This window comes from Megalobrama amblycephala, linkage group LG16 (genome assembly GCF_018812025.1).
Source record: "Megalobrama amblycephala isolate DHTTF-2021 linkage group LG16, ASM1881202v1, whole genome shotgun sequence".
NCBI classification, from domain to species: domain Eukaryota; kingdom Metazoa; phylum Chordata; class Actinopteri; order Cypriniformes; family Xenocyprididae; genus Megalobrama; species Megalobrama amblycephala.
This window is the reverse complement of record NC_063059.1, coordinates 6,261,783-6,289,782: the sequence shown is the minus strand read 5'-3', so window position 1 is coordinate 6,289,782 and position 28,000 is coordinate 6,261,783. Positions and strand designations below refer to the sequence as shown.

At 37.0% G+C, this 28,000-nt stretch overlaps 1 pseudogene; it reads left to right on the top strand.

Annotated features, from left to right (window-relative positions):
• Window positions 1-7,147: 7,147 nt before the first annotated feature.
• LOC125249360 lies at window positions 7,148-22,134 on the top strand (annotated as a pseudogene).
• The last annotated feature ends 5,866 nt before the right edge of the window (window positions 22,135-28,000 follow it).

Sequence of the window (28,000 nt, the reverse complement as noted above, 5' to 3'; positions counted from 1 at the left end):
GCTGAAATGACCATATAGCAGCCTATGGTCGTTTTTACTCTCCAGAATTATCAAAGAAATTCAGTGGGCAGACGCAGATTATCTTGAGTTTTGCGTTAGTTCAAATGCGCGTGATGGAAAGGTGATGGAAACCATTGGCATACTCATGGTGTGTAGTGGCCATTTGTGCGTAAAACACCATGGCATTATGTATTAGGCCGAACAAAGTCTGACAAACAGCCCTCGACATAGAAATCAGGTGTTTAAACTCGTAGTTATTTTGTGCGCGAGCGCGTTCATGCGGAGACTGCCAGTGTATGGGCATACGCGTTCTTCTGCGTCTCCTCACAGCATTTCAATAAAACGATATCCAACAACACAAATAGCTCTCTCTGTAGTCACAAGTTCCCTTCATAATGCAAAACATGCGACTTGCACGCTTAAGTTTCAGAAAACATCGTCATCGAAGTTTATATGTCTATAATTTATGTAATTATATAATTTATATGTATTCTTTATATCACAGGTTTTCAAACCCTGTGTCACGAGACTTAAAAAATGGGTTGGCATTTTCATAAAAACATAGTTTAAAATGAATAAATAAACAAAATCTATTTGACTTAATTGATTAACAAAGCGAAAGAAAAAGCTGTGCCCAATAGTAGCTTATATACTGCTGAGTTTGATTCATTTTTGTGAGGCGCGGCGCTCCACAAACAAGTTCAAGGAAAGGAAACAGATATGGCAAAAAGCGCATCCTGTTTTCTTTATTTTGCAAAAGCACAATGTTCTGTTTTTAGTGTGAGTGTATGAAAGTAAACTTCGCAGTATAGAATAATGTCTTACTCATATCTGTAAATTACGGAGTATTTAAGTTGTTTCTGCTGGTATAAGGAAACAGTTGAAGTGATCGTGCCGGCGCCTCACGTGCGCACTCAACATATTCATTGCAAACTTGACATCACAGCCTGTTCATTATCAAAATAAAATACCGTCAGCCAAACATATAAAAAATTACACTGCTCATACATACTCCGTAGTATCCTATCTGTGCCGATCAGCGTGACCACCGCTGAAACTGGTTCTGCCAAACACATTTTTGCTCATTTGAAGAGGATGATTTTTTTTGTTGATATTGAAACGGGAGTGAAGTACAAATCCTATTTGACACAATAAATAAAAGTTCAGCATCCAAATACATTGCTAATATGGAACGTTGCTGAACATGCTGAACGAGAGGCTGCTTGAGAACACCGGTTTTTACTTTCAGTTTCGCTTCAAATTATTTCGTTTGGGCTTGTTTATAGCTACTTACAAGTTTTTATTCTTGTTCTGTATATGTATATTATATATTTTAGTATTCTTACGCTTGACTTAACTTGGTTTGGTCGAGTCAATTAAAAAAAAAAAAAAAAAAGGTCGTTCTTTAAAAAAAAGTTTGACAGCCACTGCTTTATATGTTGCTTATGTGTTGGAAAACACAAAACCCGGCATGGACCACTTTTGGTGTTATATGAGAGGGGGATCCCCCAAATGAGTTGCTGGATCAGATTTCGGAGGTTCCGGTTCCAGCTTGTCCCGGCTGCCTGCCACTGTTCAGTCAAATCAAATCTGTTATTTGGCTTTTAGTGACATGCTTTTTAATTATGAAAGCTGCAGTCCGTAACTTTTGGAGCTCTAGCAGTAAATAATCAAAATTGCAGGCGTCTTGTACTGTACTCCGCAGCGGTGCTGACTCGAACCAGTCTAATAGTCCCAATATAAATATAAAATATAAACTCTTATTATAGGTGTGTCATAGTGATTAAGGATATGACAAAAACATGGTTTGGAAAATGGATTCATGATGTAACTTCGGTAAAGTTGGTTTTATATTCGCACATTTGGACATCTGTATTCAATAGCCTTGTTAATCACACTACATTGGACATTCAGCTGAAAAATGTTGTAAGTTGACAATCGTTGGTTGTCAATATCATGTCGCTGCTTAAAATTCGCAAACATTAATTTATTGCACATTTATTGGAAAGTCTGAATTTATCAGAAGTCTGAATGTGCAAATATAAAACCAACTTTACCAAAGTCATGATGTAGGCTAATGGTGTTTGGGGGGCGGTAAAGGACCTGGATAATGGACAGGGGGGCGTTGACCCAAAAAAGGTTGAGAACCACTGGCCTATATAGATGTAATTTCTAATAAGTAGAAAAAACCGAAGGTCAGTTTATATAGGGGACGTCCCAAACAGTATGCATACCTCATATGAGTACATTTTACTGCAGCATAGATGTAGAATTTTGGAGATATATCACATTATTCCACTTCTAAGGCCTACAAAATCCTTATTTCTAAATATATATATATATATATATATATATATATATATATATATATATATATATATATATAAATGGACAGTTCTTATAGGGGACATTCTGTACTATATGCACACCTCTTATTAAAGTGTTTTACTGCAGCATTTTGGAGATAAACTATATTGCCAAAAGTTTTGGGATGCCTGCCTCTACGTGCACATGAAGCTTAATGACATCCCATTCTTGATCCGTATGGTTTAATATAGAGTTGGCCCACCCTTTGCAGCTATAACAGCTTCAACTCTTCTGGGAAGGCTTTCCACAAGGTTTAGAAGTGTGTTTATGGGAATTTTTGACCAGTCTTCTAGAAGTGAGGTTAGGCAGTGATGTTGGCGAGAATGCCTGGCTCACAGTCTCTGCTCTAATTCATCCCAAAGGTGTTCTATCGGGTTGAGGTCAGGACTCTGTGCAGGTCAGTCAAGTTCCTCCACACCAAACTCGCTCATCCATGTCTTCATGGACCTTGCTTTGTACACTGGTGCACAGTCATGTTGGAACAGGAAGGGGCCATCCACAATCTGTTCCCACAAAGTTGAGAGCATGAAATTGTCCAAAATGTCTTGGTATGCTGAAGCATTAAGAGTTCCTTTCACTGTAACTAAGGGGTCAAGCGCAACCCCTGAAAAACAACCTGACACCATAATCCCCCTCCACCAAACTTTACACTTGGCACAATGCAGTCAGGAAAGTACCGTTCTCCTGGCAACCGCTAAACCCAGACTCGTCCATCGGATTGCCAGCCAGAGAAGTGTTATTCGTCACTCCAGAGAACACGTCTCCGCTGCTCTAGAGTCCAGTGGTGGCGTGCTTTACACCACTGCGTCCGACACTTTGCATTGCACTTGGTGATGTAAGGCTTGGATGCAGCTGCTCGGCCATGGAAACCCATTCCATGAAGCTCTCTACGCACTGTTCTTAAGCTCATCTGAAGGCCACACGAAGTTTGGAGGTCTGTAGCTATTGACTCTGCAGAAAGTTGTTGACTTCTGCACACTGTGTGCCTCAGCATGCGCTGACCCCGCTCTGTGATTTTTTTTTTAATGTGGCCTTCCACTTCATGGCTGAGTTTCTGTTGTTCCCAGTTACTAAGACAGTGACATTAAGCTTTTTCTTTATTACGGTTTTCTATGGGAGGAAACCACAATGTGTAATAAATAATAAAATGAATTGCATTCATATTCTGGGCTCAACTGCTTTTCTGTACATAGTATGGTTTATTAGTATGATGTTTACTGAGTTTGGTCTGTTAAAAAGATAGTGATATTAAAAGATCAAATTCTGCACAAACCAATGTTTCTGTATAGTATGCCTGATTAGTATAGTGTTTACTAAGTTTGGTCTTTTTTTTTTTTTTTTTTTTTACATATTTTTATTGAATTTTACAGCATATTTAACAAACAACAATATCATACACTTCAATACTCACACATACAATTCACTTTATTAGTTTGATGTTTACTAAGTTTGGTTTGTTAATAACACTGTCTTAGTAAATTAAGCCACGTTTTAGAACGCCTTATGTCTCAGGTTTGATCTCAGGTTTTACTATCCCTGTGGGGATATATGGTGCCCACAAGGATAGACAAACAAGAACACACACACACACACACACACACACACACACACACATGTACATATAGTTTTTTTTTAGGTCTCCTACAAGAGCTGACCATGTATTTTTTCTACTTATAAGGACTTCATATTGGCCTTAGAAAAATGCATATTTCTCCTAAACACCACAGTAAGATTGCTACATATGAAGTGCGCATATAATGTGGGATGCCCCCTACAGGAAAAGACCATCCATTTTTCGACTGATTAGAAACAGGGATCAGCTGAGCGTGACTGCTTGCCGCATCTCCACTGGTTCCAAATTGCCAAACGCAGGGTCATCAGCTGGGAGCCACCCTTCACCGATGTTTCGCCCCTTTAGTCCCAGAACATCTCAGGGTGGTGGGGCAGCAGACAGGGACGTCTCCTTGCCGATCCCTGTGGCTGGACTTAGATCTCATGTCCTTATGCCTTGATACTTCTCAGCACCCCAGCTCTTGTCATTCCTCCTCAGCCATAGCCAAAAGCTTCCTTTCTCCACCTCTTTGGCAAGATCTTTTAAGGCAGTCCTGATCTTGCCAGAGCTGAAGCCAGTGTCCCTCAGGAAGCAGCTGGTTGACTGGGCAACAAAGTCACACCACATCTTCATTGGGTAAGTTGTTGCTTTCCATCCCTTTTCTTGGAATTCCATTGCCAGATCGGTGTACCATGATTTTTCTGCTTGTATGCCTCCTGTACTGCTTCTTCTAAGGGCATTGTCAGTTCCACTAGCACCACCCACTTGCTTGTCTCAGACCCCAACCAAAGGTCCGGTCTCAATGTGGTTTGCGTGAAAGAAGCAGGGAACTGCAGGTCTGCTCATAATGACCAGTCCCTGCCACTGGCCAGGATTGATTCTTTGTGCTTAGTAAGGCAATTTTGCACTAACTGTACTGCTCTCACAAATTGGGCCTCTTGTTTGCCAGTGCCCTCGCTTTTTTTGTGCATTCTGTTAATTTCCTTAGCACTTGGTCATGGCGCCACCTGTAGCAGCCCTGAGCCAAAGCAGTTTTGCACCCACACAAAATGTGATGGAGGGTTCCCTGAGCTGCTTTGCACAGGCTGCAGATTTCTTCAGTCCCAAAACACCATGCCGGGTTGACTGGGCTAGAAAGTGTGCCGTAAGTGGCTCTAATAATAAAACTTAACCGGGCTTGGGGGATTCTCCAAAGGTCACTTCAACTGACTGACCTTGGCAGGATGTCGTACCACTTTGTCCATTGGCCTTGTTGAACTTGGCTAACAGATTTCACAAGAAGTCTTTTCTCTTCCAGTCCTGTCCCTTCTGTAACCACTAGCTTTTTCCGCTGCTTTATAGATGCTTTTGACCATAATTTTCATGGTTTGCTCCAGCCAAGACCCTGTCTTCCCTATTGGGTTCTTCCAACAAACTCCTAGTGCAACAGGTTGGTGATGGCATTGTCCACTACAAGAACAGACCATTACTTTTTATACTAAAAATCAGGTCATTATAGGCATATAAAGAGGAATAATGTGATATATCTCCAGAATGCTGAAGTGAAATTGTTTGATATGAGGCATGCACACAATAGGATGTCTTGTATAAGAACTGGCCATTAATTTGTTCTGCTTATTAGAAATGGGGTTTTCATAGGTGTATAAATGGAATAATGAGAATAATAATGGAATAATGACATGTATATCCAAAACAAAGTGCTGCAGTTAAATTGTTTCTTATGAGGTATGCATACTGTATCGAACATGCCCTATAAACACTGACCATTAGTTTTTCCTACTTATTTGAAATGAGGACTTTATAGGCATCTGAAGTCGATTAATGTGACATATCTCCAAAATGCTGCAGTAAAATGGTTCTATATGTGGTATACATACTGTATGGGACATCCCCTATAGAAACTGATCATTAGTTTTTTTTCTACTTGTTAGAGATTAGGTTTTTATAGGTCTCTGAAGTTAAATAATGTGATATATCTCCAAAATGCTGCAGTAAAATGGTTTGATATGAGGTATGCATACTGCATGGGTGACCCCTAAAACATTTACCATTAGTTTTTCTACTTATTAGAAATGCAGTTTTTATAGGTGTATAAAGTAGAATAATGACATATATATCTAAAATGCTGCAGTAAAAAGGTTTGATATGAGTTATGCATACTGCATGGGAAGTGCAAAAAGGAAGAGGGGAAACATGCAAAAGATAAAGGCATGTATGCAGCTATTTCTCATATAATAGTAGGCAAATAATAAAATATAGGGCCTATCATTTATGTTATGCCATGTTTCTTGCTAATATGCTACACATTGGGAAACAATATTAATTTTTCTGTCCAACAAGCTTACATAACCAGACAGTAAAATGTGATTTTTGTAACATAATGTAACTTTTTTTAAACAAATGTGATATCACTCACTTTAATATTTTTACTGTAAAGTTGTGCAGTTTTGTCGGATTTATGGTATTTTTTGTTATTTATTTGCCTCAGTTTGTAATAATTGTATATAGTAAGTATATATATTTATATAAAATAGGAAAATGTTTATGTTAAAACCACTTTAAAAAAGAAATACATTTCTCAATTTCATTCAAAGTGATAGACATGACAAATGTGCCTGGGTTTAGTGGACGATTGCTGCCATCTACTGGAAAGTAAACACTTAAAAAAAAAAAAAATAACATGATTTTTTAACTACAGTCACTAGATGGCTAAAGAATTAATCAATGGTTCACGTTATAAAATCATTATTATACAATACAAAATGACTATATCAAATTAGCATTTTTGCACTGAATTGGAAATAATATTTTTGAAAAATACAATTAAAGGCCGTAGAGAACAGTGCACAATTTGCAGATTTAAATACTGAGGTTTTTATTACATTATTTTAATATAGTTAGTCGGGAATTAAAGTGGGCCGGTCTAAGGCATGAAACTCCAGGGCTGAAAATGAGTCCCACTCCGGCCCTGGAAACAGACCATTAGTTTTTTATACTTATTAGAAATGAGGATTTTATAGGTCTCTGAAGTGAAAGGATGTGACATATCTCCAAAATGCTGCAGTACTCATATAAGATATGCATACATTATGGGAAAAAGAAAGAAAGAAAGAAAGAAAGAAAGAAAGAAAGAAAGAAAGAAAGAAAAAAAGAAAAATATTTTTTTTAGATATATCTGAGCAACTCCAGCGCTCTGAAAGCGCGTTCTCTCTCTCTGCTGCTCCTGAAATTACCTTATTCATAGTAATAGGCGCATACGCTTTTTTTTTTCTCCAGCGGCTGGCTTGACCGCAGTTGATCACTGTGGTCAGTTGATTTCCATGACAGCCGAAGACCTTCAAGGAGCTGCGTGGACACAGTTCACCATCAGAGTTTTCGCACGCCAACCCAGCAGATACGTCAATATTCATTGCTTAGGCTACTTGTTTTTGACGTGCCAGTAAGTAGGCCTATATTTGTTAATATTTGTTTGTTTTCTGCCCTCAACTCGACAAATATTCTTTGTTTTTTTTTTCTTTCTTTAATGATCAAGTCGTCCTCCCAGCTGGGTGTAGGTCTATGTACAGTAACAAGGGTCAAACACGACATAAAGTTGATGACTGGTTTTTAATTTTTTTGGTTAAACATTCCTTTAAATGTGTTTTTCCAAAGTGGTTTCACTTTTGAATTTGCGCCATAGCCTACAGGATGCAAGATGCCTTTAATTCTAGCGGTTTAAAATCCCTGTCTTTTGGCCAATTGCACAATCGTAGGCTACACATGTAAATATCGCAACATCGCCTACATAGCGAGGCTTAATTTTATAATGCGTAGGTCGTCAAGCTCTAAAGTTGGTCACTTAGAACCTAAAGTGTCTTGTCCTGCCATCTTGTCCTGCCAGATTAGTCTTTAGTCTTTAAAAATGACTGACATTAATTATGTTAATAGTGATCACATTTAGCACTCTTATGGAAATGATCATATTTTGTAATTATCATTTAAATCTGACTAATTTTCAAAATGTCATAAATCAACGTCAGGAAAATGTTATGGGGTTTCTAATCAAAATATGACATTATGTAACAAAACAGGGGTGCGTTTCCCGAAAGCATCGTTGGTAAACCATGGTCGTAACTCCCATTGAACTCTATTGGTAACGACCGAACTTGCGACCATAGTTCGCTTCGGGAAACACGCCCCAGGGCATTGATTTCATACCTCTAAGCGATCCTGTGTGGAGTAACGTCCTGTTGACGTTCGAAGTGTTGTCAAACAAGAGCAATCTTGCATACCCAAATCAAACCCGAGTTTGCTGCCTTTTTTCGCTGAGTTTGCTGTGTTGTAAACATGTTCATGCGTCAGATGATGTAAAACACAAAGCTTACCTCATTTGTGTGCAGCAATGGATGACACGAGGCTTTATTTATTTATTTATTTATTTATTTGTTTGTTTATTTATTTTACGTTTATATGCGAGTGTTGTACACCTTGCATGTTAACAAACTTCCAAGACTATAAAGTTTAACAATAACCAACTTATAAAAACAAATTTATAGCTGTCTTTGTAAAGAAATGCTCACTTTATATGTAGCTTCGAGCCGCTGCTGTGATGCTGTACAAACGCTTCCAGTGTGAATACTCACGCGTCTCTGCAGCTGCAGTTCACGCTCACGCGCTGCTAACGCGACGCTCACGCGCTGCTGACGCGGGTGTGAACCCGGCCAGGGGTGCGTTTCCCGAAGCGAACTATGGTCGCAAGTTCGGTCGTTACCAATAGAGTTCAATGGGACTTACGACCATGGTTCACCAACGATGCTTTCGGGAAACTCACCCCAGAGCCGTTGAAAAACAGAGTTGCGACACTCCCATAGACTTCCATAGGAACTTTGGAAAGCGAAAGTAACGCGTGTCGTGGTGGAGCAGCCGACAGTTCCAGCGCTGAACCCCATTCATTTTCAGTGATTCTGAAGTTCGCTCGCTGGTAAGTTGATGAAATTACTGCATTTTTGACATTTTTACCTGACCTCTCATGAATCTAGTCCAGTGGTTCTCAAACCTGTCCTGGGGACCCCCCACCACTGCACATTTTGCATGTCACCCTCATCTAACACACCTGATTCAAGTAATCAGCTAATTAGTAGAGACTGCAAGAGTTGATTTGGGTGTGTTAGATGAGGGAGACATGCAAAATGTGCAGTGGTGGGGGGTCCCCAGGACAGGTTTGAGAACCACTGATCTAGTCAATAGTTGTATTTTATGTAACCAGCTTTAGTTAATGTTTATTGTAAGTTAATAACGTTGGTTAGACTCTAATTGCAGCTAGCTTAAAAGATCAACACTTAACTAACATTAGCTACCATAACCTGACGTCAGTTGGGCTACATTTACCTTTACGTTTACAAGTTCGTTGTCAAACAACGTTTATCTTCAGTTATTAGATTTGTTGTTAATGTTAGCAACACTTAGTTGCCAGTTCATTAAAGTACCAGAGAATAACACAGGAGGTTGCATACACTTAGTGGCCACTATATTAGGAACACATTTACAATCTAATTTAATTCAACACAACAGCTCTGCCATGAATTCTACTTTAATGAAGTTTATAATCAGCAAGAAATGTGTAAATTCAATTCAATACTAGGTCATAGTTAATGGTGATGTTTCACTACATTGTGTTCAGATGGGTTTCTTATTTACATACATGAGGTGGCCAGAATATTAAACACATCTGAATAGAAAGCAACAAGTGCAAAAACACCCCCACAAACTATGACCTCAATGCTAAATCATCATTAAATTTACACCTCTATGACAGTATAATATATATTATATATATATATTTTTTTTTTTTTTTTTTTTTTCCCTTATTTGCATAATTTCTTGGATGAGCAGAATGATCACCCAGCTTCTTCCATAATGTTATTGTGTGGAAGAATAAAAATTTGAATAACAATAGTGGTTTGTATATAGATATGTATTTTTTTCTCATTTAATTTTATCTGTACTGGATTACAGAGCCAAAATAACAAAAATCATGACAAATGTCCAAATAGTTATGGACTGAACTGTAGGTGTGTGCTCTCACTTCTGTAATGTCAACCTCATGAAAATGTTTTGGAAATGTATATTTAATCTGTCCTTCAATGTATTAACCTTAACACTGTTTCCTCTTTCTCCGAGTTCTATCCAGCAGCAGGTTTGACTCGACTCCAGACCCGTCTCCTCTGGGCTCTGACACAGGCCCTGTTTTCACCTGGAGTTAAGATGCATTTTGGTTGATTGGATCACAAGTGGACGAGGGAGACACATACACGTTTACAACTGGTGTTTTAATCCATCTCTTTTGTCCTCTTTCAATCACTTCTGTCCCGATTTCTTCAAGGGGGTGGGTAAATGTATGGGTTTTTATAGATCTTTCAATCTAATAGACAAAATAAGCTTGAGCAGTTTACATATGAACACGCCCAGAGATGACAGGAAAACATACAGAGAGCATCAGTGTTTGTTTCTGCTCTGACAGCCACAAGACCAGCTGAACATAGTGAGTGTGTGTTAGAAAATAGTAATAATGTTTACACATTAGGTCAGTAGGCGAAGAGTAGATGGTCTTTAGTGGCGGTTTGAACACATTCGACCACATGAGCGTTTACACTATGAAAGCAGTCTGGTCGAATGCATTTTCAAATACCTCTGGAAGTGGTCGAAAGTGGACAAACTCAAATCGGTTTAGACCCTATTTACACCTGTATTTAGTGTCGTCCACTTGTGATCAGATCAGCCAAAACGCATCTTAACGCCAGGTGGAAACTGGGCCACAGTCTGCTTCTGGCAATGGAATGCTCTCACCCAAAAATTCAAGTAACTATAGCATTACCTATAGTGTAGAGTTTGAATGCTTTTGTTATCAATGTATGTATAAGCATTTGACTGATTCTTGATTCACCACCAGGTCTCCAGATCATCCTACGGCTGCGCTGGAAGAATGTAATGGCTATTGTGAACACTTATATTCCTTTTCTGTCCTGTTTTCTGCCATCTTTCTCTCCCTGTAGGAAGTCGAATGAGTTTCTTTGAAGACAGAACATTCAAGGAAAACTTACCTACCCTCTCCCTGGATATAATATATAATTAAATGTTTTGTTGAATGTAATTGGTTGCCTTGTATATTTTTCACTGTTGACCAAACTACTTTCTTGACTTGAACTGAGCAGCTTCATTCATTGATATTAACTTGTTGTGCATGTTCATGTGAATGTATCTTAACATAACGCAATATTAGGATGTTAGTAATATTTATGACCATAGAAGCATGAGAAAAATATATACAGTACATGCTGTAAATGTATTATCAGTATTATCAGTAATGTATCCTTATGGGAGCAGCCACCTTAAACACTCACAAAAAATTAATTAAATTCAAAGGTCTTTATTTGCATGAAAATTTGCATATATATATTTAGGGAAGGCTATGATGAAGGGTTACATAGCCATCCTGAAATGAATCCAGTTAACAGAAATGCTAACATTATGGATCGTATTTAGGAACATTGTTAATTCACTCCATAACCATCTCCAGTTACCTGTACATTTACTACACTGTTAACGATAATGCCGTCTCTCTATCACTCTCCAGATACAATACACTACTGTAAGTGTAGTCAACGTAGTAATCAATTTTATTCAATATTTAATCAGTATTATGCGTTAATATTTACCGAAAAAAATTGCTGCAAATACAGTAGTTGCTGTGTATTTTACGTTATGGGAGCAGCCCCTCTTCCCTCCAAAATTAAACACAAAAATGATTAATTCTGTTTCCGCCACTCCCCAGGAAAAAAGGCTATCATGTGTATGTAATGTAAGCATCAACGTAATAATCAATGTATATTATGCGTCAGTGTTTACGGATAATTGCTGCAAATATAGAGAATATGAATCTGACGTCACGCCGCATTGAGTTCTGGGTAACTTCTTTGTTTATCCGCCATCTTGACGGGATCGCGCAGCCTTTCCATTAGTGAGTTTAGTGCAGTAATTTGTTTTCTGTCATGATTGTGAAAAATGTCACCATTGTATGTCATTAATGCTGCATCGATAATTGTGATAGTAACTCAGATCATCGTTCTGAGAGAAAACAAGACTATGAAAAACGTTTTTTCGCCTTTTCTACGTGTAAAAACAGCAAGGGAAGCAGGTCGAGGAGATGACGAGAAGACGCCGGATGGCAAATCTCTTAATAATGGCACTGATTAAACCCACTGCTTATCACTCAATAAAAGAATCACATTGCTAAGTGTTTTTGAAAGTTTTGATTTCGTTTGGTTTAATAATTAACATTACCTTTGCAAGTCTGACTCTCACTGCGCTCGTTAATTAGCAGAACTTGACGGGGACATTCATATGCTTAACAAGAAAAACGCTTCATGTGACAAACAAACAATTCTGTGCATATTTATTAAAGCATACTGTGTGGAGATACGCAAATGAGCCCAAAATATGAACGCAACACGGTTTATATCTTAAACGTTTTCCTCTCATGTCCTCTCAAGAAAACGCTTAATGCACTTAGACTGATATTAAAGAGACCAAATTCTATTTACAAATAAAGCACATGCAGAAAAACGGATGAGACCAAAATATAAACTTTAAGTATCACTTAAAATGCAAGCATTTTATACATTTTCTTCATAACGGTTTTATAAAGGTAGGAAATTGCTTAGTGTGGTTGTCATTTGTTAAATATAAAAATACAGTGTGTTCGTGTCCGTCTGTCCGCTGAATTTGACCCATAATCTCTAATTCTCCTCATCTGTGATCGTGGAAAAGGGGAATTACAATGACAAGTTGTAGGCCTACTCAATATGCTCGATTAAGCATCATTTAAACATTTCCAACAAATAAATTAATCGACTTTTCTCAGTGTGTTAATTACATAGATTTATTTGGATATTTATACGATGGCTGAGCAGCGGTGAGCGTCCAGTGTGCGACACGGTAAACAGAACAACATTGTAAACGAAATTCTACAAAACTTCAGTGAAAAAAATAAATAAATAAAATGATCATGCGATGCGATAAAATAGCTTCTATTCCCTGCAAACAATACCATTAAAATTGTTAACGTTCCACTTAATGGCAGAAACAAAAGGTAAGGTAAGCAAGAATCTGTATTAATTTCAGTACGAGTAATAGAGGGCGATCCTGTCAAAATGGCGGCGCCGCCCCGGCATGCAACGAGGCGTGACGTCGGTTCGTATTCTCTATAGAGGGTATGCATCGACGTCACTTTCCCGCCGAAAACGCGCTCCCTCAGATGGACTGAGTGGCTAAAAAAGCTGCCGCGTGACTGGATTTAATTGGGGAAACTGCGAAAACTCAAGTAAAACAAACGATTACACTAAAGGTTGGACTCAAAAGTGTTCCTTGCAACTTGTCAAATAAACCTAATCCATGGATAGTGACATGCAGCCAGGAATCGTGTTTCCTGACATTTATATGTGCCTGATTTCAATGCCGGGGAGACACATAAAGCAAATCTGCCTGTAAATATTTTATATAACTACAATATAGGTAGGTTTAAATCCGAGTAATCACTTATATCAATGTTATATCGTCATATTGTCCAGCCCTAAAACTTATATAGTTTTACAGAATAGTTTTTGTCAGTGTTTATTTAAAAACACCCAATTATGCAGAATATAAGATGGAAAATATTTCATGATGAGTTGTCAACATAATATATAACAATTCAATATATACGGTATGTTTTTACCTCAAAATCCAACAATTCCACACAAAATGATAACTGCAAATCCATGTTTCTCTTGCAGTGATCCATTTGCTTCTTTTTTCTGTAGCTTTCGGCACTCTTTAAATATATACCTCGGGTTTTGTGTCAAAGCTATTTGTACAGTCAGTCGCAAAGCTCTTTCCTGTTTTGAATGTGTTTTTGTGTTTTTCGCGACATTCACACTGAAAACCAATGCTGCCGCTCAGTCTTTTGCCACTCAGTGGGCGTGACCGCAGTCGTAACGGTCGACGGTGACGTCACGTGCATACCCTCTATAGCTACAGCTGTCTGTCCTGCTTAAAACCATTCAAACTGGTTGACGGCGCGGATTTGTTTGTAACTATTGAGAGCTACACGAACCATGTGACAGCGTGGCGGCGAGATCAAAGAGTGTCGCAACTCTCATATTTAACGGCTCTGGCTAGACCCTCCCTCCTCCTCCTCCTCCCCCTCCCCTCTGTGCTTCCTGAAACAGTCATGAACGCACATTTAAAATCATTCTTGTCTGTTATTGGCTGGAGCATGTTTATTATGTTTTGTGGTCCAGGCTGCATCAGTTTGTTTTTGTTGCTGTTTTTGGAGCTTGTGGCGACTACAGATAGAGACTGCGTTTTTTTACAGTGTGTTCAGGGGACAGGCAGCTAGCGGATAGTGAGGAGATGTTTGCTGTATGTGACAAAAAATGTTTTGGCCTAAAAACGCATGACATCTCTTAGAGCACCTTTAAGCATTTTTGGAGACACAAGTGAAAATTGTATACCAGTATTTCTATGAAATATTATATATATTATGAAAACGTTGTCAATTGTAACTCCCACTATTACACTTTTTTTCATTACATGTTGCCCCAAGAACACATTAATAATCAAATAAATTTTGCTATTAATAAATTAAAAACATTGTATAGATACATTGTATTGAATAAGACTACCCATTTTATAGCCATTTTACCCACATATTACATAAAGTAAAATGGTAAATCAATTCATTCTGTTATATCTTTTATAACATTGTTGAGAATCATCATACAAAGTTTGTGAAACCTAAAAATTGATTGGTAAAAAAAAAAAAAAAATCCCATTGTTTTTTGCCTATAAATATAATTTCATGTCTTTTTTTATCCAGTCCTGGTGTCAGATTTGTGGACATACATAGCATATGAATAAAATATGTTTCTTCAAAAATGTTTTTTCCCCATTTGTTTCTTATGCCCTAAACAATGTAATGGCATGTAAAAATCCTAAATTCACAAAATCTTTTTTCCTGGTTCTCAGGAGGAAATTATCAGTAAATTAGGCCTATCGATTTTCATTTACAGTTTATATCTCCTGAGAACTCTCAGGTATATGAACACTATAACTGAAGACTATCAAATGCCCTAGACAAAGATTATTGTATATGTGCAAAAAAAAAAAAAATCAGTAACATGTTCAATTTCTGTGTTTTTGCCTCTTCAGTTTAGAGTCCAGTCCAGCATGGGTGCACGGGCACAAGTTATTCTCTGCTGGCTTCAGGGTATGATTTTAAATTTCCAAACATTATATGAATAAATTATTTTTACATTTTGTGAGGTTATTTCTTTAAATGTATTTGTATTGAGATACAACTTCTTTAAATGTAAATTAATGTATTTCTTTAAGTTTATTAACTCCACTGATTTTATTATTATTATTTTGCAGTTATTGGTGTTGTCGTGTTTGGAGATGTTTGGAAGGTGAAGGTAGAGTCTGAAATGGAGGCTCTGGTCTCATCTTGTGTCGTGTTGCCCTGTTCATTCAAATACCCTGCTCAACAACAGCCCTCCAGTCGTATTAAAGCCATGTGGCACTTGAAGGACAAATGGGAGGATTACATCTATCACAATGATCCTACAAGGGTTCTAGACAATTTCAAGGGTCGTACAAAACTGATTGGGTCACTGGGTGCTTTAAACTGCTCCTTGGAGATTGATGAAGTCAAAAACCATGACAACGGCCCGTATTGTTTCAGGTGGAATTAGAGACATCTGAAATAGACAAGTACTCCTTTGTGGATAACTGTGTGAGAATTAATATGATTGGTAAGTGTGCTTTTGAGCTGTTAACCTGTAATTACAACTCCTAAATAGGGTACAAAATAAGAAAGCAAACTAAAAAATGAAAGAGTCCAAATCATGTTTTTGTGATTAAATAATTAGTAAATAAGCTCTTTTTTTAATTATTATTTACTATGTGAAATTAATGTTTTGTCATTCAAAATTTGTGTATAGAGCAAGCATCAAAACCTGTGCTGCAGGCTAACATGGCTGTGAAAGAGGGTGAACCCACAGTCTTCAGATGCTCTGTCCGGCACACCTGTCCATCCCATCAGCCCACTCTCAGCTGGAGCCACTCTGGAAATGTCATCATGAGCTATAAGGACATTGGTCATGGAAAATGGGAGCAGAATCTCTCCTTACCTTCACCCCAACAAAAGAGGATAATCACAACTCTATCACATGCACAGTCGGGTACCACGGGAGTGTCCAGGGGTGAAATGCAAGCCACACAGCCTATCTTTGTGAAAGGTATAACAATAAAACTCTTCTGTGTATATAATGTGATAATGTAATAGTGATAATTTTAACTAATTACAATTAACTTTTACATTTTTTTCTTTTTTTTCCCTTTTACCAGAACAAGCACCTCTCAGCCACATCCTCATACCAACCATCTCTGGTCTTGGAGCTGCTCTTTTGGTTGGATTACTGTGTTTATTTGTTGTCATGAGATACAAGTGAGTCTGGATCTGACTTTAAAATAAATATTAATGAGTAATATTAGAACACATCCCTGAAAATGGTTTACACTGTAACTGTAATAAATGAAAATAACTAATTTGATGTAAAATTGATCATTTCTTTAAAAATACTGCATTTTTATGTGAGCATTTGATAATGCATTGCGACATTCTGGTATCTTTCAATGTGATTTTGTTTACTTAAATCTTTCACAGGAAGCGCATTGCAGACCTCCAATCCAGAAACAACGATGCGTGAGTAAATCGTAAGTGCTGTCAATTAAAAAAAAAAAAAAAAAAAAAAAAAACCTCCTCCTCATTCATTTTTTAAAGTTAGACATCAACCTTCTTGGTATTCCTCAATCAATTCATTATAAAGAATATAACAAGAAAAAAAATCATTCATTTTTTATTCATTTTTTTTGTAAAAATTGTATAGGGTCGCAAACCCAAGGTGTGTATCAGTGTACGCATCCAGTCCACTAATTTAGAGCAGTTAAGATCTGGCTATACTTCGTTTCCCACGTTCCCCTCCGTCTGGCACACAGTTGAGCGCGCGAGTCTTTCAAAATATTCCTTTGCCCGGTGAGCGCGGAAAGACGCGTTCGGCACATGCACATGCGCACCGTCCTTGGTCATAAAAAATTTGGCTGAGCAGCCACTGTTCAGAGAGTCAAAGCTAGTCCACAGTTTAACGTTTCTTGCTTGCGCTGACTGAAAACACATGAGAAACTTCAGGAGACACGAGAGACTCGGACATTGCAGTACTGAACACTGAACGGTCCATGCATGTGGATTTGGATAAAACAGTTAATCGATTTGATGCGTGCCTGAACACTGTTTATCCTTTCACAGTGGCATATAGTGGACGGGCATGCAAGGCTATAAAATTATTTTCCTTATTATCATGCTACTTTTATTATTAAATTAATATTGTATTTCATTTGCCCCGCAATATCATAGCGCATCACCGCATAACTGACGCGCTGCGAGGACAATAAAATATTAGATAGCTTACTCCTCAATTAAAAACAACTTGTTTATCATAAAATACTTATCGATTCACGAAAAATACTATTTTTTCTCACTAAGGGCCACAAATATTAAGAAAATAAATTAGATTCATCTCTCTATGTCTCTAATAGAATATGCACGGTTATTGCAGTGTCAGATACCAAAAGCTCAGTCAGATTTTACTTTAAGTTTCTGTAGTGAATAATTGACTTAAGTTTGAGATTTCTTAACCCGCATAACTCTCACACAAAGTTTGCACATTGTTTGTATGATATCCACTGGCTCACCTTCATGGTTTAAAATGGAAATATTATCAATATTGCGACTTTTTTTTTTACTTTTATTTGCATTTTTCTTTATCACCAGTTGCTCGCAAAATGATGGACACTGATTCACATATCGTCCACGTCATTTCCTGTGATAATAAAATTAAGTTAATTATTAAATAAATGAGTAAATAAACAACAAGCAAACTTAAACTTGTTTGCTAAAAATTTGCTGATGCAGGTACAAAAAAGAAAATTATTTATTTTTATTTATTTCTGCACAACAATAATTGAATCTTTGATGACGGAATAAGTGCAATTCACCTTTATTCCATGTCTGATACACAATGATGAAGTGACGATTAAAGGATTAGTCCACTTTTAAATGAACTTTTACTGATAATTGTCATCCAAGATGTCCATGTCTTTCTTTCTTCAGTCGAAAAGAAATTAAGGTTTTTGATGAAAACATTCCAGGATTATTCTCCTTTATAGTGGACTTCAATGGCCTCCAAACGGTTGAAGGTCAAAATTACAGTTTCAGCGCAGCTTCAAAGAGCTTTAAACGATACCAGACGATGAATAAGGGTCTTACCTAGCGAAACGATCGTTCATTTTAGAAAAAAATACAACTGTATATGCTTTATAAACACAAAATATCGCCTTGAACGTACTTCCGCTTTCTGTATTCTTCAAAACGCTTATGCTGTATGTCCTACGCCTTCCCTATTCAACTTACGGAAAAAAATGAAACTGGCGCTGCGTTTGTTCCGTAAGTAGAATAGAAAAGGCGTAGGACATATGGTGTAAGTGTTTTGAAGAATGCGGAAAGCGCAAGTACGTTCAAGGCGATATTTTGTGTTTATAAAGCATATACAGCGACTGTTAAAAATGATAGCAATTTATGCCAAAAGTTGATGGAAAGCTGGCAGCCTGCACTTTTCTTGACCACCTTCTTCCATATGGATCAATTTCCTGTTCTGATCTCAACAAGTCTCTGCAAACTATTGAGTAGGCACCAATCAGAGGCCGTAATTTTATGATGTCATCATGTAGACTTTTTACAAAGTATTTTACAGTATTTTAAAAATACAAAACACTAAAGTATTTTGATACAATATACAAAGCCATTTTCATCAACCCTATCAAATACAAAATACTATTTTGTATTTGAAATACATATTTGAAATACATGTATCATATACTGCCCATCCCTGACTGTCACTGTCACTGGATGTATCTGGTGAAGCTGTTAGCGATTGAAATATTGATTTTGAAGATGTTGAAAATTATATAGTTTTGAGAATATGTTTGAGATCACAAATGGGCTCATATTCGCAACCTCAAACCTATTATTTGCTGAATTCACTGGAAAATGAGCCCTGATGAGGACAGTGATGATGGCATAAAACATCTGCTTAAAATGAGCCCTTTCAAGCTCCAAAAGGTAACAGAATATGATTTATTTTATTCTTCTGTAATTGTTACTCTAATATCAGAGGAGTTTTATATTATCACGACAGGTAGAGATCCTTCCGTGTTAGCAGTGGTGTATAAAGTACTCTGAAACCATACCATTGAGTGTACCATTAAATGACTTTGGTAGAAGTTAAAGTCACTGTTTAGAATGATACTTGAGTAAAATTTTTAATGTGATATTTTTTTGTGCTCAAGTACGAAAAGTATTTTTTTGATATTAAATGTACTTAAGTATTGAAAGTAAAAGTACAAGTAAATGTAAAATACAAAAGGAGCAATAAAATATTATTAAAAATTGTTCTATACGCAGTTTGCTTCACTAGATAACAAATGCATAACAGCAACAAATGGATATAAACTAATGCAAATTAATGGTAACAATCGTGACATTATTTTTGTTGCATTGTTTTAACCGCTTGAGATTCTATTAATATTAGCATCCTCTCAGCCTCGACGGCAAACATACTGCTGTTCTCCACTAATGCAGCATCTAGTTAACAAACTTACTTTATAATGATATAAAAACATGTCCTGTGGTGTACACTGTATAACATACCGTTTTGTTGTCTATGTTTTAAATCCGTTTTTTGAAGTGTCCCGCTCTATGCAGCACGTAGCCTCACGTCATATGTCAAAACAAACTCTATGAGGTATCAGCGATAGTTTTTATTTCGCCTCTAGAGGTCGCTCTCGCACTGTATATTGACAGCGCACTCTTCTCAGCCGCTTCAGCAACGGACGCAACCCAGAAAATAAAATCAACCGCGGTTGTGTGCGCACTTGTTTGCATTTAAGGGTTAGAGGGGACCTCTTATGCTAAAATCACTTTGATATAGATAAAAGTGTAAAAATCCATCTACTCTGTTTGTTATTTTTCTCATAAATCTGATCAGGAACATACTCCAGTGTGATGTCACATTAGAACAGGCCCCGCCCATGACTGGCGACAGAATCTGCCCTATTGGTGTGTTCAAGTCCTCCTGGGAAGTTCGTATTTATGTGGTGGGAAGTCGTGTTTACAACATCAGGTTCACTAATGTCACTTTCATCAGAGTAAGATGGCAGTGTACCTTCTTTCAATTAACACAAAACACAAAAAAACAGCAAGGATTTTAACTCTACTTCTAAAAAATTTAATTAATTTATGGAGCTACTTTAAACTGTATCAGTACATATTGTATTGCTATATTTCAATGCTATCATATTTTGAGCAGGCAATTAGCTTGCTTCGTTGTAAATAGAAAAGCCTGATAATATCCTGCAAAATACCTTTAAGTATTGTTGTACTCTGCCACATTTCTCACTGACATCCCCAACTCTTAAACATTTGTGTTTCCCACTTGTATTTACAACATTGTAGTAGTGTTCATGTACATTCAATTCATAAATACATGACTTGGAAAGCACCATACCTTAGCTCAGTGTTTCCTGTTCCTGGAGGCACACCAACAGTACACATTTTGAATGTCTCCCTTATCTGAACCATATATTTCTGGTCTTGGAGTTTCTAATAACGAACTGATGAGTTGAATCAGGTGTGTTTGATTAGGAAGATTTGGAAAATGTGTACTGTTAGTGTTCCTCCAGGAACAGGGTTGGGAAACACTGCCTTAGCTCATCCCCATAGTGTGTTGTACATAATCTACCATGTTTATCTCATCGCCAGAGCATTTAACAGCAGCATCCAACAAGAAATGTATTTTTATTAAAGATATAAAAGTTATTCAGTCAAGAGCAGTGACTGATTTTATGTTTTTATTTTGTTGTTTGTTTGTTTTCTGTTTATTACGCTGATGCACATGACATGGATCTGACACACATCCTCTTTTCTCACAACTCCTTACATTAATTTAATACTGTGCTTACAAGGATACTCGACAAAATGGGAATTTTGACATAGTTTTGTGTGTTTTTGTCCTGTGCACTGTGCACATTTTGGGTGTTTGTTCACAGAGAACTGCTTTACAGACAGCATGCCAGTACAGATTTGAGATTTTTTTTTTTTTTTGTTTTTTTGCATCTTATTGTGCTTGGTTTATTACATTTGAATGAATGATAGCATGATCATATACTGTAGCACAGCCAAAGGTTGACAGAAAAAAAAGATGCTTGTAATTGCTTTAAATATTTGTAACACATTAAACTGAAAAAAAAAATATGCATGCATTAACACATTTTGATGACCCTAATAATAATACAGTTAGAATGTTCAACCCAAAAGTAATCAAAAAGTAATAATTGAAATTAAAGTCATCATAATTGTTTTACTAAAAATGATCATCTCAAGTTTTAAATGTTTTTTAGAATATGTCGTCGACTATCAAGAATGTTTTGCAGACAGTTACTATACTTTTGAACTTGTATTTGTTTATTTATTTTTATTATTATTATTATTTTTTTTTTTTGCATCTGAACTACATTTAATTAACCTCCATCAGTTATAAATGAACTTGAACTAAATGAAACAAATCTCTCTCTCTCTCTCTCTCTCTCTCTCTCTCTCTCTCTCTCTCTTTGTGTGTGTGTGTGTGCGTGGTCCAGAGAGCAGAGACAAGGACACAACAGCTTTCTAATGTGCTCTTCTGCAACACACCAGGACAAAAAATATCATCTGGTGGAAATATACTGAATCTATTGCATGTTTTGTATTATATTCATGGTATAAAGAATTTTTATGACTTCAGCATAATTGCATAATTGTAATCCATCAGTTATAAAAAAAAAAATTGTGTGTGTCAAAAGTTTGTTTCAAGGAATTATTGGTAACACTTTAGAATACTGATACTTTATATTTCGCCCACTACTTTACATTTGATTCTGAATGAGTTTGAGGCTGTGCTCTGTGGCTAACGGCTAATGCTACACTGTTAGAGAGATTTATAAAGAATGAAGTTGTGTTTATACATTATACAGACTGCAAGTGTTTAAAAATGAAAATAACGACAGTCTTGTCTCCGTGAATACAGTAAGAAACGATGGTAACTTTAACCACATTTAACAGTACATTAGCAACAGGCTAACGAAACATTTAGAAAGACAATTTACAAATATCACTAAAAATATCATGTAATCATGAATCATGTCAGTTATTATTGCTCCATCTGCCATTTTTCGCTATTGTCCTTGCTTGCTTACCTAGTCTGATGATTCTGCTGTGCACACCAAACGTCCTACCCTTGTCTAATGCCTTGAACATGGGCTGACATATGCAAATATTGGGGGCGTACGTATTAATGATCCCGACTGTTACGTAACAGTCGGTGTTATGTTGAGATTCGCCTGTTTTTTGGAGGTCTTTTAAACAAATGAGATTTACACAAGAAAGAGGAAACAATGGTGTTTGAGATTCACTGTATGTCATTTCCATGTACTGAACTCTTGTTATTCAACTATGCCAAGGTAAATTCAATTTTCCATTCTACGGCACCTTTAAGAAGGAATTACTAATTATTTGGATCAGTATTCTAAAAGGTAAAGCATGATGACTCTCTAGTAACTACTGTAGTCATTGTAAACTTTTGAGGTTTTTGTAAAGTATTGGATAGTAATAACTCAAGAGTTACTATATAACTCTAAAGTAACTACTTCTTATTTGGATCAGTATTCTAAAGTGAAGATCATGGTAACCCACTAGTAATTACTCAAGTGTTACCAAATATATCATAAGGAATTACTGTACAAAAACATCAAAAGTTTACAAAGACTTCAGTAGTTACTAGAGAGTTATCATGTTTTTCACTTTAGAATACTGATCCAAATAATTAGTAATTCCTTTTTAAGTATTTAATAATACTTCAGTCAGTACTAGTGGGTTACCAAGGACTTTACTTTAGAATTAATTATACATTTCTCTGGGAGGAATGAAAAAAACAGTAGTTACTGATTAGTTAATAGTGAACTACCACCTACAACTGAGCACTATTACTTACTAATTCATTAATCAGAGTTTATTGTTAGTTAATAGTAGTTACTATAGTGTTAATAATGCATTACTCATTTGTTCCTGTGTAGTTATTCATTAATGAAGGATCAGCATTCTAAAGTGTTACCAAATTATTTTATAATTAATCTGTTCAGCATGTTCAGACAATGTTGTGCAATGTTGTACTTTTCTCATGAAATGTGTTTTTCCTTCCTCTTTGTCAAAATAGATCAGCACCATCATCAAAAAAAAAAAAAAAAAAAAAAAAAAAATCTTTTTGAGGAGAGAATTTGATTTAGTGTTGGTAGTTAATAATGAGCATATAGTTACAAGGGAAGTTACATAAAAACTCAACTAATTGTTTTACATATTATGTCATGAAATTGAACTTCAGTGTCACATGATCCTTCAGAAATCATTCTAATATGCTGATTTGCTGCTTAAGAAACAGTTATATATATATATATATATATATATACACTATATTGCCAAAAGTTTTGGGATGCCTGCCTTTACATGCACATGAACTTAAATGACATCCCATTCTTAATCCATAGGGGTTAATATGGAGTTGGCCCACCCTTTACAGCTATAACAGCTTCAACTCTTCTGGGAAAGCTTTCTACAAGGTTTAGGAGTGTGTTTATGGGATTTTTTGACCATTCTTCTAGAAACGCATTTGTGAGGTCAGGCAGTGATGTTGGCAAGAAGGCTTGGCTCGCAGTCTCCGCTCTAATTCATCCCAAAGGTGTTCTATCGGGTTGAGGTCAGGCCATTCAAGCTCCTCCACACCAAACTCGCTCATCCATGTCTTTATGGACCTTGCTTTGTGCACTGGTGCGCAGTCATGTTTGAACAGGAAGGGGCCATCCCCAAACTGTTCCCACAAAGTTGGGAGCATGAAATAGTCCAAAATGTCTTGGTAAGCTGAAGCATTAAGAGTTCCTTTCACTGGAACTAAGGGGTCAAGCCCAACCCCTGAAAAACAACCTGACACCAAAATTCCCCCTCCACCAAACTTTACACTTGGCACAGTGCAGGCACAATGCAGTCAGGAAAGTACCGTTCTCCTGGCAACCGCCAAACCCAGACTCGTCCATCAGATTGCCAGCCAGAGAAGCGTGATTTGTCACTCCAGAGAACACGTCTCTGCTGCTCTAGAGTCCAGTGGCGGTGTGCTTTACACCACTGCATCCGACGCTTAGTTTGCATTGCACTTGCTGATGTAAGACTTGGAGGCAGCTGCTCGGCCATGAAAACCCATTCCATGAAGCTCTCTACGCACTGTTCTTGAGCTAATCTGAAGGCCACATGAAGTTTGGAGGTCTGTAGCTATTGACTCTGCAGAAAGTTGGCGACTTCTGCACACTGTGTGCCTAAGCATGCACTGACCCCGCTCTGTGATTTTACGTGGCCTTCACTTCGTGGCTGTTGCAGTTGTTTCCAATTCTTTCCACTTTGTTATGATACCACAAACAGTTAAGGGTGGAATATTTAGTAGTGAGGAAATTTCACGAATGGACTTGCAGAACTGGCAACCTATCACGGTACCACGCTTGAATACACTGAGCTCCTGAGAATGACCCATTCTTTCACAAATGTTTGTAGATGTAGTCTGCATGCCTAGGTGCTTGATTTTATAACTCATTTGGCCATGAAAGTGATTGGAACACCTGAATTCAATGATTTGGAGGGGTACTTTTGGCAATATAGTGTATTTACGAAACAAGAATCAATCTTTTTGGGTTCTCTTACACCTTATGTAATCAATAGAATTTTGAATATAAATTTCACTGTATTTAAACACAGTGTTAATGTTTGTATCCTTTTTGTGTTTTATTCCTAATCAAAGTTCATACAGCAGTAAAGTTTTTTTTAAAAGTTTTTATCATTAAATTTGACATTCAAAAAGTCAGAAGCTGTTGTGTGTTACTTATCCTGAGGGGCCGTGACACATGACAATGTGTTTTCAAAGTGCCCGTTTTTGAATGTTACCGTTATTGTATCAGTGTAAACTAAAAATGTGAATTTGTGATTCACATCATGTTGAATGCTGACATCATGTGTATTATGTATTCAGTCTATAGACACACAGTGTTTCTTTACAAAGTGACATTGTCAACTACTGGCCTGGCATGAATAATACAGCATTTTAATCGTTTTCACGGATCCGTGTGAAAGGGAGTCATTTTGACGATGGTGTTAGTGTTGTCTGTACAGGAAAAATGCTCTGTTTTTAGTACATTGTTGTTGGATAAGCCTAGTTATTGACAAAACCCCCGACAATGCTGTTTCATATGTGAACACCTGAATCCCTTCATGAAGGGCCCTACCACAAGTCTGTTAGCGAAGGGTACTTGAGATGGTCTCTTCAAGGAAGTAATTTTATCATTTATGGTCAAGTGACCTGAATGGCGAAAGCTCGTGATTCACTTTAAAGTTAGATATGGCAGGAGAGGTCGAGTTAACGTATAAACAGAATAATTCAAGTTGTTTTGTTGTGATATATTACACACATTATCATCATGCATTTCATAAATAAGTTTTGTAGGTAAGAAATGTTTTAAAAGGATAGTTCACCCGAAAATTAAAATTATCCCATGATTTACTCTCAAGCCATCCTAGGTGTACATGATCTTCTTTCAGATGAACACAATCAGAGATATATTTAAAAATATCCTTACTCCTCCAAGGTTTATAATGGTTGTGTTACAGTTGTGTGTAAGAGGACATCCACCCATAATCAAAATAATCCATACACATTATTGACACACTATTTAACAATATGTAGGCTTTTGAGCCTAAAAGGTTCTGCTTTTGAGAGAACATGCAAGTTGTCAAAATCAATGTGTCATTTTTTTTTTTTTTAGTGGCCTGACTGTGACCACTATGTGGCATAGACTTGACCTCTGTGTCTTCTTCTGTGTTTGAGATCCTGCAAAGAACAAATGATAGAATACAGTTTCTTTCAATGTTTATTTTTGCTGAACATTTACTGTATTTTTATACAACTTGGCTACAAAAATATTGTTAACAGTGAAAATGTTAGAATTGTTTATGTATTATAATAAAACATCAAACAAGTGACTTATTTTAAAGAAAGTTTCATGCAAAAAAAAAATGCACAACAAAGATACATTAATCAAAATCACATTGGATATAATAGAAAAGTCTCAATTGTTTGTATCAATTTTATGTTTTATATTTTAAGATAATATTTTATTCACAGTATACTTGGATATTATTTTTTTGTATAAAACTATTGGATATTATCTCAATAGTTTTATACAAAAATGTGTATTTGAAATGTTGCTTTGACCTTGTGACAGACATGGTTTGCAGAAATGCAGTTCACCAATGAATGGCTACTCCACTGACAATGAAAAAGGGGAAGTTATATTTTAAGGATAAACAGGAACTACAATGCATCCGGAAAGTATCTTGGTAAAACCTCTTCACTTTTTCCACATTTTGTTATGTTACAACCTTATTCCAAAAGGAATTAAATATTTTCCTGAAAATTCTACAAACAATACCCCATAATGACAACATGAAATAAGTTTGTTTGAAATCTTTGCAAATGTATTAAAAATAAAAAACTGGAAAAAAAAACTTTGTTGAAGCACTTTTGGCACCAATTACAGCCTCAAGTCTTTTTGAGTATGATGCTACATGCTTGGCACACCTATTTTTTGGGCAGTTTCTCCCATTCTTCTTTGCAGGACCTCTCAAGCTCCATTAAGTTGGATGGAGAGCTTTGGTACACAGCCATTTTCATATCTCTTTAGACATGTTCAGTTGGGTTCAAGTCTGGGCTCTGGCTGGGCCACTCGAGAACTTTCACAGAGTTGTCCCTTAGCCACTCCTTTGTTATCTTGGCTGTGTGCTTAGGGTCGTTGCCCTGTTGGAAGATGAAACTTCATCCCAGTCTGAGGTCTAGAGTGCTCTGGAGTAGATTTTCATCAAGGATGTCTCTGTACATGTCTCGATCCTGACTAGTCTCCCTGTTCCTGCCGCAGAAAAACATCCCCACAGCATGATGCTGCCACCACCATACTTCACTGTAGGGATGGTATTGTCCAAGTGATGAGCGGAACCTGGTTTCCTCCAGACATGATCCTTGCTATTAAGGCCAAAGAGCTCAATCTTTGTTTCATCAGACCAGAGAATTTTGTTTCTCATTGTCTGAGAGTCCTTAAGTTGCCTTTTGGCAAGCTCCAGGTGGGCTGTCATGTGCCTTTTACTGAGGAGTGGCTTCCGTCTGGCCACTCTACCATACAGGCCTGATTGCAGAGATGGTTGTTCTTCTGGAAGGTTCTCCTCTCTCCAAAGAGAAATGCTGGAGCTCTGTCAGAGCGACCATCGGGTTCTTGGTCACCTCCCTGACTAAGGCCTTTCTCCCCCAATTGCTCAGTTTGGCCAGTCGGCCCGCTCTAGGAAAAGTCCTGGTGGTTCCAAACTTCTTCCGTTTACAGATGATGGAGGCCACTGTGCTCATTGGGACCTTTAATGCTGCAGAAATTTTTCTGTACCCTTCCCCATATCTGTGCCTCGATACAATCCTGTCTCGGAGGTCTACAGACAATTCCTTGGACTTCATGGCTTGGTTTGTGCTCTGATATGCACTGTTAACTGTAGGACGTTATATAGACAGGTGTGTGCCTTTCCAAATCAAGTCCAATCAACTGAATTTACCACAGGTGGACTCCAATCAAGTATGTACATGTGATTTTTTTATTTATTTTTTATTTATTTTTTTTTTTAATAAATTTGCAAAGATTTCAAACTAATTTCTTTCACGTTGTCATTATGGGGTATTGTTTGTAGAATTTTGAGGAAAATAATGAATTTAATTCCTGTAACATAACAAAATG